At 40.3% G+C, this 9158-nt stretch overlaps 1 pseudogene across 1 annotated transcript; it reads right to left on the bottom strand.

Moving 5' to 3' along the window:
• Positions 1-5371: 5371 nt before the first annotated feature.
• On the bottom strand, positions 5372-6827 carry LOC308506760 (leucine-rich repeat-containing protein 31-like; annotated as a pseudogene). Its single transcript has one exon. The product of its transcript is annotated as a leucine-rich repeat-containing protein 31-like (transcript).
• Positions 6828-9158: the final 2331 nt, after the last annotated feature.

Genomic DNA, 9158 nt, shown 5'->3' with positions numbered 1-9158 from the left:
ATACACATTTTTCTACTGCATATCCTTTTCTCATAGATTTTTATACTGTTGGTCTTCTTTTGCATTAAATTCATTATCAGTTTTAGATCCAGTTAATATTCAAATAAAATAAATTCAAAATGAACCTAATAATAATAGTATTCACTTCCTATTTGGACTCTTAAAATAGCCACAAAATCCTCCATTTTGCAAGACAAAGAGAAAGAGAGGGGGAGAAGAAAGGAAGAGAGGAAAGAGAGAGAGAGAGAGAGAGAGAGAGAGAGAGAGAGAGAGAGAGAGAGAGAGGGAAAGAGAGAGAGAGAGAGAGAGAGAGAGAGAGAGAGAGAATGAATTACTTATGTATACTTGCTTTTGATGCCTTGTTACAAGTATTGTACTCCCAAAATTGACTTCAAGTGTCAAAAACAGGTAGGTTAAAATCTGATTGGTTATGACAGTTTAAACTACATTTCCTTAAGGTTTGCATTATAAAATATTGAGCACATTGCTGACTGAAATAGTCATTAAAGACTAAAGAAATAGTCATCACCATATTTGAATGATAGCTGACTTTTTTTGGCTTGCTTACAATATGCCAGGCATTGTTTTATGGACTTTTAATAAGTTAACACATTGAGTACCTACAGAAACCTTAGAAGGTTTGTATTATTAATACTATTTTTATTAATACCATTTTATAAGTGAGGAAACTGAGTATCAGAATTATGAAGCTGGTGCGTCTATAGAAAAGAGGCAACTTGCAATTCATGCCATGGGATAAGAGAGATATGAGCGACATCCACAAGAAACATTTGTTTGAATGTTTAAATTTGGTCTGTAAAATATCAGACATCCAAATGAAAGGAATAAAACCCAGTTAATTACCACTCCTTGTAAAAATCAAGTACTAAGAAAAATGCATGGCCATAAGTAAATAACCCATTCACTTACCTCATCCATTTAGTACAATTTTTGGCAGAAATCATGCAAACCTTTACTTTAGATTTCTTCGACAGTCCATGCCCACTTGTACTTTAATTTCACGAAATGGAGTTACCAATACTAAGCCAAACAGCCCTTGAAAAACTTCAACATATTGCCGTAGGTTTATCCCTGAATTGAACTGGCCCTGTCAATTCATCTTTCCTCCTTGCCTCGTTCTAAATTCAAATAATGTTTCCTAAACAAAATCTATATATATTCTGAACATATTTTTCCCGTCTCTCATTATGCAAACTATCCTCCTCTTTTCAGGACATATACTTTATAAATCTGAGCTAGTTCAAAAGTCAAGACTCTTCAATCATCACAATTAAATATATTCAAATTCTCTCCATCTCTCTCCATGCCGTGAGAACAAGCTTTTACTTATGGAAGCATATTGATAATTTTAGAAACGGTGGGGAAACGATCAGCCTTTGACTTAAGTTGTTCTTTTTTGTTGTTGTTGTTTGTTTTTTTTCAGTCCACAATATCTGAAATATTAATTATTAAGTAGCGTTGTATTATGTAAGTGTGAATTTCAGGATACGCATGCTTTTGAAAGCTGACAGCAGCTGGCTCAGGATTCCTGCACCGTTTAATGCTTACAAGTGATGTCACCAGTTGTACCTTTCTGATCTCTCACACACCTCCGACCAAGATCAGACATAAAAGCTCCAGACGACCGCAGTCAAACCCTTTGGATCTCTCCCGCGTATCCATGCAGGGCTAAGTGCAACTTCCATTCTCAGGGAAAAAAACATGGATGTTCTCACAGGAAGAAGAGACTCAACTCCCATTCCAGCTTAATCCCTCCACCTGTGTCTTTGATCCCACCTTTCCTGCCTAGGCCTGGCCTTGTTCTATCAATTCATTGTTTCTTTTCTTTTCTTTTTTTTTTTCTTTTTTGTATCTTTTAACTTTCCCTCTTCTGTGACTCCTTCCTTGCAGACCACAAATATGTTCAAGTCTTCCCAACAAACTAAAAATGCTTTTTAAAAAGATACTGAATTTGCTGTGTCTGCTACGTCCTCTTCTGGTGTTACCCTACTTTTTGTCCTTTGCAGCCAGGAATCACTAGCCAAGGTGATTTATGGTCTGTTTAGCAGCACCTTCCTCCACCCACCGTAATCGGTCTTTTCTTCTTGGGAAGGGCCTCAGTGACTTCCTGGTTGTAATCCAAGAAGCATGTGTTCAGTCCTTGAGTTAAGTTCACCAGAGTCTATTCCTAACCCTCTTAGACATTTTATCTGTACTTCTGACCACTTGGCTCCAACTATCCTGTAATAACTGATGCTTCCCACGGTTTTTGTCTTAGAGTTACTTTCTCCCCACGTACTCTAACAACGTTCCCTACCACAAAATGTCCTGTGGATTCATTAAATTGTGTTCGAACTCAGAACTTTCTCCTAAGTATCAGAACTATAGGAACGCAGGTGTGCCACCCTCCTTCTAAACAGTGTCTCTTTTCGCATGCACTTCAAATTCAGTATTCCAAAATTCTCCTACATTATCTTCCCCCCACACTGGCTCTTCTTTTTGGATTAATTAATGGCACCATTCTTCACCCAGATGCCTAAGCCATCAGTTATAATGCCATCTTTTCCTTTACCCTGAGTTAATAGTTCAGTCCGTCTGCTCCAGTGGATTAAGGTAAGGGTTTTATTTTTCTCCGATAACAAAAAGTCTGGAGGTAAGTAGCTCCCACCTGGTAGGGAAGCTAAACAATGCCATCAGGCTTTTTCTACCGTCCTATCCTTGTATGCTAGTGTGGGATTTTCATCCCCTTGGTTATAATATGCTTCCTTCATTTTATCTGCATTCCAGGCAGGGAGGAGAAGGAAGAGCAAAGAGCCAAAGGACCTTGCCAACTGTCAGAATCGCTGCCCTGTAGATTACTTCACTCTGAAACGCCAATCAGCCATTCATGTTTATGCTTTGCTGGCCAGAACTGGATCACAAAGATGCCATTTACAACCACACATGACAGGAAGGCATCTCTGGACACTAGATTGCCAAGCAAAATATATTTGATTGGGAGTTTCGTTAATAAGCACATATTAGTAAATTGGATTTCACTGTGTAGCAAGCTGCCTCAGAACGTGGCAATAATTCTTATGTCTCACAATTATTTGGGAGTTGGGGGTGGGGGGCGTTCTGAGATGGCTAGGCCCAGGCAGGATACTGTGTGATGGTCTCATACTCATATCTAGGACATCAGCCGAGATGGCTGGGCCTCCCTCTCTCTCCATGCGACTTTCACCCTCCAGGAAGTGAGAGCTTCTCCCCATGGTGGTCTTGGGGTTCTCAGAAACCACAGAAGGCGAACCCCAATGCTCTCGTACTTTTCAAACATCTGTTTATATGACGTTTGTTAATGTTCCACCAGCCAGAACATTCACACAGCCAAGCCAAGATTCAAGGGGTGGAGAGAGAGATTCTACTTCCTGATGGGAGGGTGGCACGGTTACATGCTTATAATGATGGGAGAAAATTATGGCCATTTTTCCCCCCAATCTGCTACCATAAGAAAGTACGGGAAGAAAGGTACTGGGTGGGCAACAGTAGTGACTCCCTCATCTCTTGTATTTTAATCTCATTTGACCTGTCAGTGTCTTATTCAATAACACTTTTTAAAAAAAAAAAAAAGTCTTTCCATTCTCTGCATCCCCTTACCTCTCTAACTCCTTGGCTCCAAGTCTTAATTAACTTTCACATCCGTGATTGTTCAACTTTCTTGGGTTTCGGTCCCTTTGAAAATCTGAAAGAAATTATGGTCTGTTATGGACTGTTTGTGTCTCGCCGCCCCCCCTTGCCATTTCAAATGTTGAATTTGAATTTTAGGGGGGAGCATAAATAGTGTGGCTTCGTTTGAAGATGTGACCTCTAAAAACACAAATAAGATTAAAAAAGGTCATAAGAGTGGGGCCCTGATCCAAAAGGATTAATGTCCTTATAAGAAGAGACACTAGAAGTTTTGTGTTCTCTCTCTCTCTCTCTCTTTCTCTCTCTCTTTCTCTCTCTCTCTCTCTCCATGTGCACTCATCAAGAAAATGGCATGTGACGACACAGCAAGAAGGTGGTTGTCTAACAAGCAAGGAAGAGAGCCCTCACCAGAAACAAGGTTTGCTAACATGTTGGTCATGGACTTCCACCTCCAGAACTGTGAGAAGATAATTTTATGTTCTTTAAGCCCCTCAGTCTGTGGCATTTTGTTATAGAAGCCCGAGTAGCCTAGCATATGGTTTCTCTCTCAGAAGAAGTAAACAACTGCACACCACACAGAACATCATATGTAATGTGTGATTCTGGACACCTGCAGGACCACCTAGGAACCTTGAAGGTACTTATGCACCCCTGCTTCCCAACAGTATCTCAGATATCTTTCAAAAACACACATTTATTTACATGACCACCTATTTTAACACTTTTAGTAGCTTTCCATCAACTTCAAGATCCTTCCCAATGTGACCTGGTTCTTTCCTTTGGCCACAGATTGTCCTAGCTGTTTAAAGCTTCCTTCTCATCCAGACAAATTACAGTTGTGAACTGGCTTCCATTCCTGAGCACAGTACCCCAGCTCCCCTGTATCTTTATACCTGTTGTCACGTGCATGTGGAATGCCCTCTATTTTCTTATCTTTCAGGTGAATATTTACTCATTTTTTGAACACTGATTATTTTTTCTTTGAATCTGGGTCTTTCCCAGTAGTCCTTCCCATGTAGGCCACTCCAACAGAGTTGCCTCTATTTTTTAAGATGTTAATTTGTTTAGTTTAACAACAAAATATTTTACTTTATTTTAACAAGATGTGTTGATACTGGGGTTTAAATTTTTGACCAACTTTTACTAAGCTTTAGATGGCAGTGACCATTTTTAGTGTTCACGGTTTATATCTGAGATATAAGGCACCAGGACATAAAATAATAAACCACTTTCTGATAAAAATGTCAGTAGACCACATTAAGATACATGTAATAATAGTAAAGGTAACATGAAACTATTACACAGCTAGTGCCTTTCACATTAGGATTTCACACACACACACACACACACACACACACACACACTTAGAACATTGAACATGTAGGAAAAGAAGAAGCAGAAACACAAGGGCAAGAAAAAATGAGATGCATTACCAGAAACTAAACATTTTTGGCAGGCCTCTAGTCATAAGTGAAATAATTATGTATCCAAAACAAATGAAAATCCATCAAAAATGTCATCCTTTCCTAAGAGAAAGAATAAAGGCATGCTAGTATTAGATGATTATATGTATATTTACAAATGTAACATAAATCCCGTTAAATGGCCAGAAGTTGATCCTCCTTTGATTACACTGGGAGTCATTCATGTTCTCTTCCTCCTTTGGAGAATGGTTCGTAGCTTAGGTAAGCCTTAGGCAATCAGGTTACTGAAACCCACCATGGTCAAAGCGAATGCTGCTTCTGTGATCTTGGTCAAAGCCTCCTTGTTCTCCCTCCTGTGAAGCCGGGAGGAACCATTTTTTCCGTTCTATCTCAGCGATCTCAGGAAGTTTGGTTACACAGAGCACATAACAAGTGTTTAAACCATTGTTCACAGTCCCGAAAACTTGATGGCCCAAGACTAATGTCCAGCTCTGAGAAGCCACACGTGATGACGATGACCCATCCTTCATCATTGGTACTGTTATTATAGTTCAGGTCAAGCTTCTGTGGCCTGGCCAGGTGACCTGTCCGTACGATAGATGCCAGGAGAGCCATGTCCTCCCTCACTGAGGAACAACGGCTCAGCCACAGCACTCGAAGGGATGTTGAAAGACTGTTTTCAGAGGCAGCTTCAGATTGCCACCAACACACTTATTTCAAAAAAGGCTGAGTATTTCCAAAGCAGGGAGGTGAATGGAGGCTTCAGTGAGAGCAGTACAAGTCTCACCCTCTATAGCACACTTGGTGATTTTAATGGCTCCTATGCTGAGAAAATTGGAGACTGCTTTGCAGGTTTCAGAAGGAGCTGCCCAACTTTTTGCTGCAGGATAAATCCAGTTTTTGAAGATTCAAGAGTAAAGGGATCCCCTCGGCCAGACACCCCACATTGGGGGCTGTTAGTGCCCTGGATAAGGTCCAGGACTTCCAGACGATTCATTGTGGCCAAGTGAGCTGGTGAGTCTTCCAAATCTCCCCCCAGCTCCTCCTCACTGCAGGAAAAATCTAGTTTCCTCATCTCTTACAGGTGTCTCAAAGCAGAATCCAATATTTGACACTCTTTTGTGATCATGCACATGTATGATTTACATGGACATGGGGATGGAACTCCAACACTTTCAGATCTGAGGGACATTTAAATCCCTGTGTAGACTGCCACCAATGTTTCTGTTTATGGAAAGATCAAGTACTTCAAGATTTTGCAGCATAGGAAGCAATGGACCCACAAACACCCCATCTTCTGACATGAGGACACAACCCACAACCTTAAGAGTTGGCATCTTGCTTGCTTCTTGAACTGTGGCACGATCAGAGGCGAGTTTCCTCCCACTTTACTATTCCAGGACAATTTCAGGTCTCCAAGTTCAAGTATTGCTTTAAATGCTTCTCCCAGGGCTCCAGCAACATCAAACGTAAGTCTGCAACAAGCCAGTCTCAGGATTTTTCACTTGCTGACAAGATGCATTTGCTGGGTGAGTGCATGGAGCATTCCAACCATGAAATCACTCCAGGAAATATCCAGTTTTTCCATGTCTTGGAAATAAGGAGGCAAAGCGATCATTTCCTCATGTTGGCTGTTGTTAATTGGCAGTGATTCCGATCTTGACACTTATTGACAGCCTCTCTGCCCAGCTTCTGCAGGAACTACTCACTTTGCTCCATCCTGGATCCCAATTCCATTTCTGGATGCTGAACACCCCAGTGACCCTTTTCTTACACATGACCTTGAGGAACTCAGTAGCTTTTCTTTTGTGGCCTGACTTGAGCTTCTCAGCACGTAGAAAAAGTGAGAGTCCCAGACAAAGAGGTAAGTTGACTCGTTTGGTGTCGTCTCACTTGTTTATTTTTGCTTTTGTTGCCCTTGCCTTTGGAGTCAAATGCAAACATTCATTGCCAAGACCGATGTCAAGGAGTTTACCACCTATGTTTCCTTCTAGAAGTTTTATGATTTCAGGTCTTACATTCAAGCCTGTCATTGATTTTGAATTAATTGTGTGCATGTTGTAAGGTAGTAGGGCACGGCACAAATAGCAGACTGAAACACACCTCCAAATAAAATGTTTCAGTCGAGCATTTGGCAAACTGTTGATTATATTACCTTGAAAGTCCGATTACATACCTAGTTTTCTTGAGTGTCAAATATTGGATGCTGCTTGAGATACCTGAAGAGATGAAACACCTTCAGAAAGTAGATGTTAGAATCGGTATGTTTTGCTGTTGGCTGTAGCTGGCACAATAATTTTTAAAAAGAAAGAAAAAGATGATTTTTAAAAACTGATTTGGCTGATTTACATGTAGAAGTGAAAGGGAACAGAAAAACGTAGGAGACTTGTAAAGTTGGAAGATTCAAATGTTTTCTAACTCCATGAGGAAAAGATAAAGCTAGCTCCCTTGGCCCCCGGCAGGTGAGGAAGACGCCAGCCTGGATGGTAGATGAAGGAGAGATAATCCATGGAAATGACATGTGTATTTCTAGGCCAGGCCATTTAATTCGCAGATCCCTTTTCCCCCTAATATGGTGGCAGCGGTGTTCCTTCAGCCTGGGTTCTGAAGCGAGGGCATCACATAAGAGAGCAGCTAAGTAACACACCGAAAGTATCCTGCCTGGGCAAGAAATAAACCTTTGGTGTTTTAAGCTATAAGACGTTTATTATCTGAGCAGAATTTCACTCAGTTGCTCCAACTAGGGGTGCGTCAGAATTAACTGAAAAATTTGTCAAAACACAGATCGGGGGCCCTCACGTTGTGAGTGTCTGATTCAGTGGGTATGGGGTAGCCCGGGGATCTCCATGTCTAAGAAGTTCCTTGACAATACTGATGGTATGGCTCCTCGGACTACACTTTCAGAACCTGACCTAACCAATCCCAACACATACCAGTATTAACTCTCCTATTCTTTTGCAGCCTATGTAACTATGAGCACGAAACGGTTTAACGACAAGCATAATGGAGGTCATGTTTCTGTACAATGGGTACTCCGTTCAGCTCCAAAGCAATTGCGAAATTGCTTTTTCCATCCATGGGAAATGGGAAATAGTCCCACACATACTCTACAGAGTAGAAAATACACTGAGTCAGCAGTCAAAGCATATTCAGTGAAAGAGAGAATACTTTGGAAGCACGCAAATAGAAAAGAAAGCATTAGGAGCTGTATGGGTTAGCATTCGGAGAGCAGAGTCTACTCTACTTAGCTGAAGTGGGAATTGATTTCGTACATGGTATTAAACAGCTTATAAAAATGTTAAGAAAGGTGAAGAAACAAATTTAAGGGATTGTTTCCATGCTGTACATCACTGTGTCTCTACTCTCGACAAGTAACTTGTACTTAATACATATTTTTTATTGAATAATGCCATGAATGCATCACCTTTATTCTTATCACTCTGCTTATTATGCTTCATTGTCAGCAAACGTGTGTGGGTTATATCTGGCTATAACTGAAAACTGTTCAGCATGAAATTATTTTGACAGAATTTACTCTAACGTTCACTCTTCATCTACGATAGGTAAGATATCGACTCTGCTCGGTGTTCAGAGTAAAATTTTTCAAGAGGTGACTTTAGAGATGCTATGGCCCTTTCTAGAAGCAATCAATTCCTAGCTTCCCCTGAAGCCATCCTTCTGCGAGCCACCAAACAAACCTTATTTCAATTCAAGACTGGTATATTTTTGTTGAACTGTGCCTTTCAAATAAATTAATTTTAGCATATGTCTATTACACCTCAATGAAGTTGATTTAAAAAGTACAAAAACAATAGCCCTTTTTGTTTTTCAAGGAACTTGTGAAAATGTTAATGTAAAGCACATACGAAGACCCTGAAAATTAGGTGGAAGAACTAATCAAATACTAGTAAAAGAGATTTACTTTCATCCAACACATTTTTAATGACATTTTTTTCTGTTACAGCAAATGAGTCCATGTACCTTAATCTATTTCTCCCCTCTTTGCTTCCTATTTATCATCTAATACTTCACTGAAAGAAGAAGAAAAATGGAGGCTTGTGTTCAGAA

This window comes from Rhinolophus hipposideros (genome assembly GCF_964194185.1).
Source record: "Rhinolophus hipposideros genome assembly, chromosome: 13".
NCBI classification, from domain to species: domain Eukaryota; kingdom Metazoa; phylum Chordata; class Mammalia; order Chiroptera; family Rhinolophidae; genus Rhinolophus; species Rhinolophus hipposideros.
Note: the sequence above shows the minus strand (reverse complement) of the source record. Positions and strands in the feature narration are given on the sequence as shown.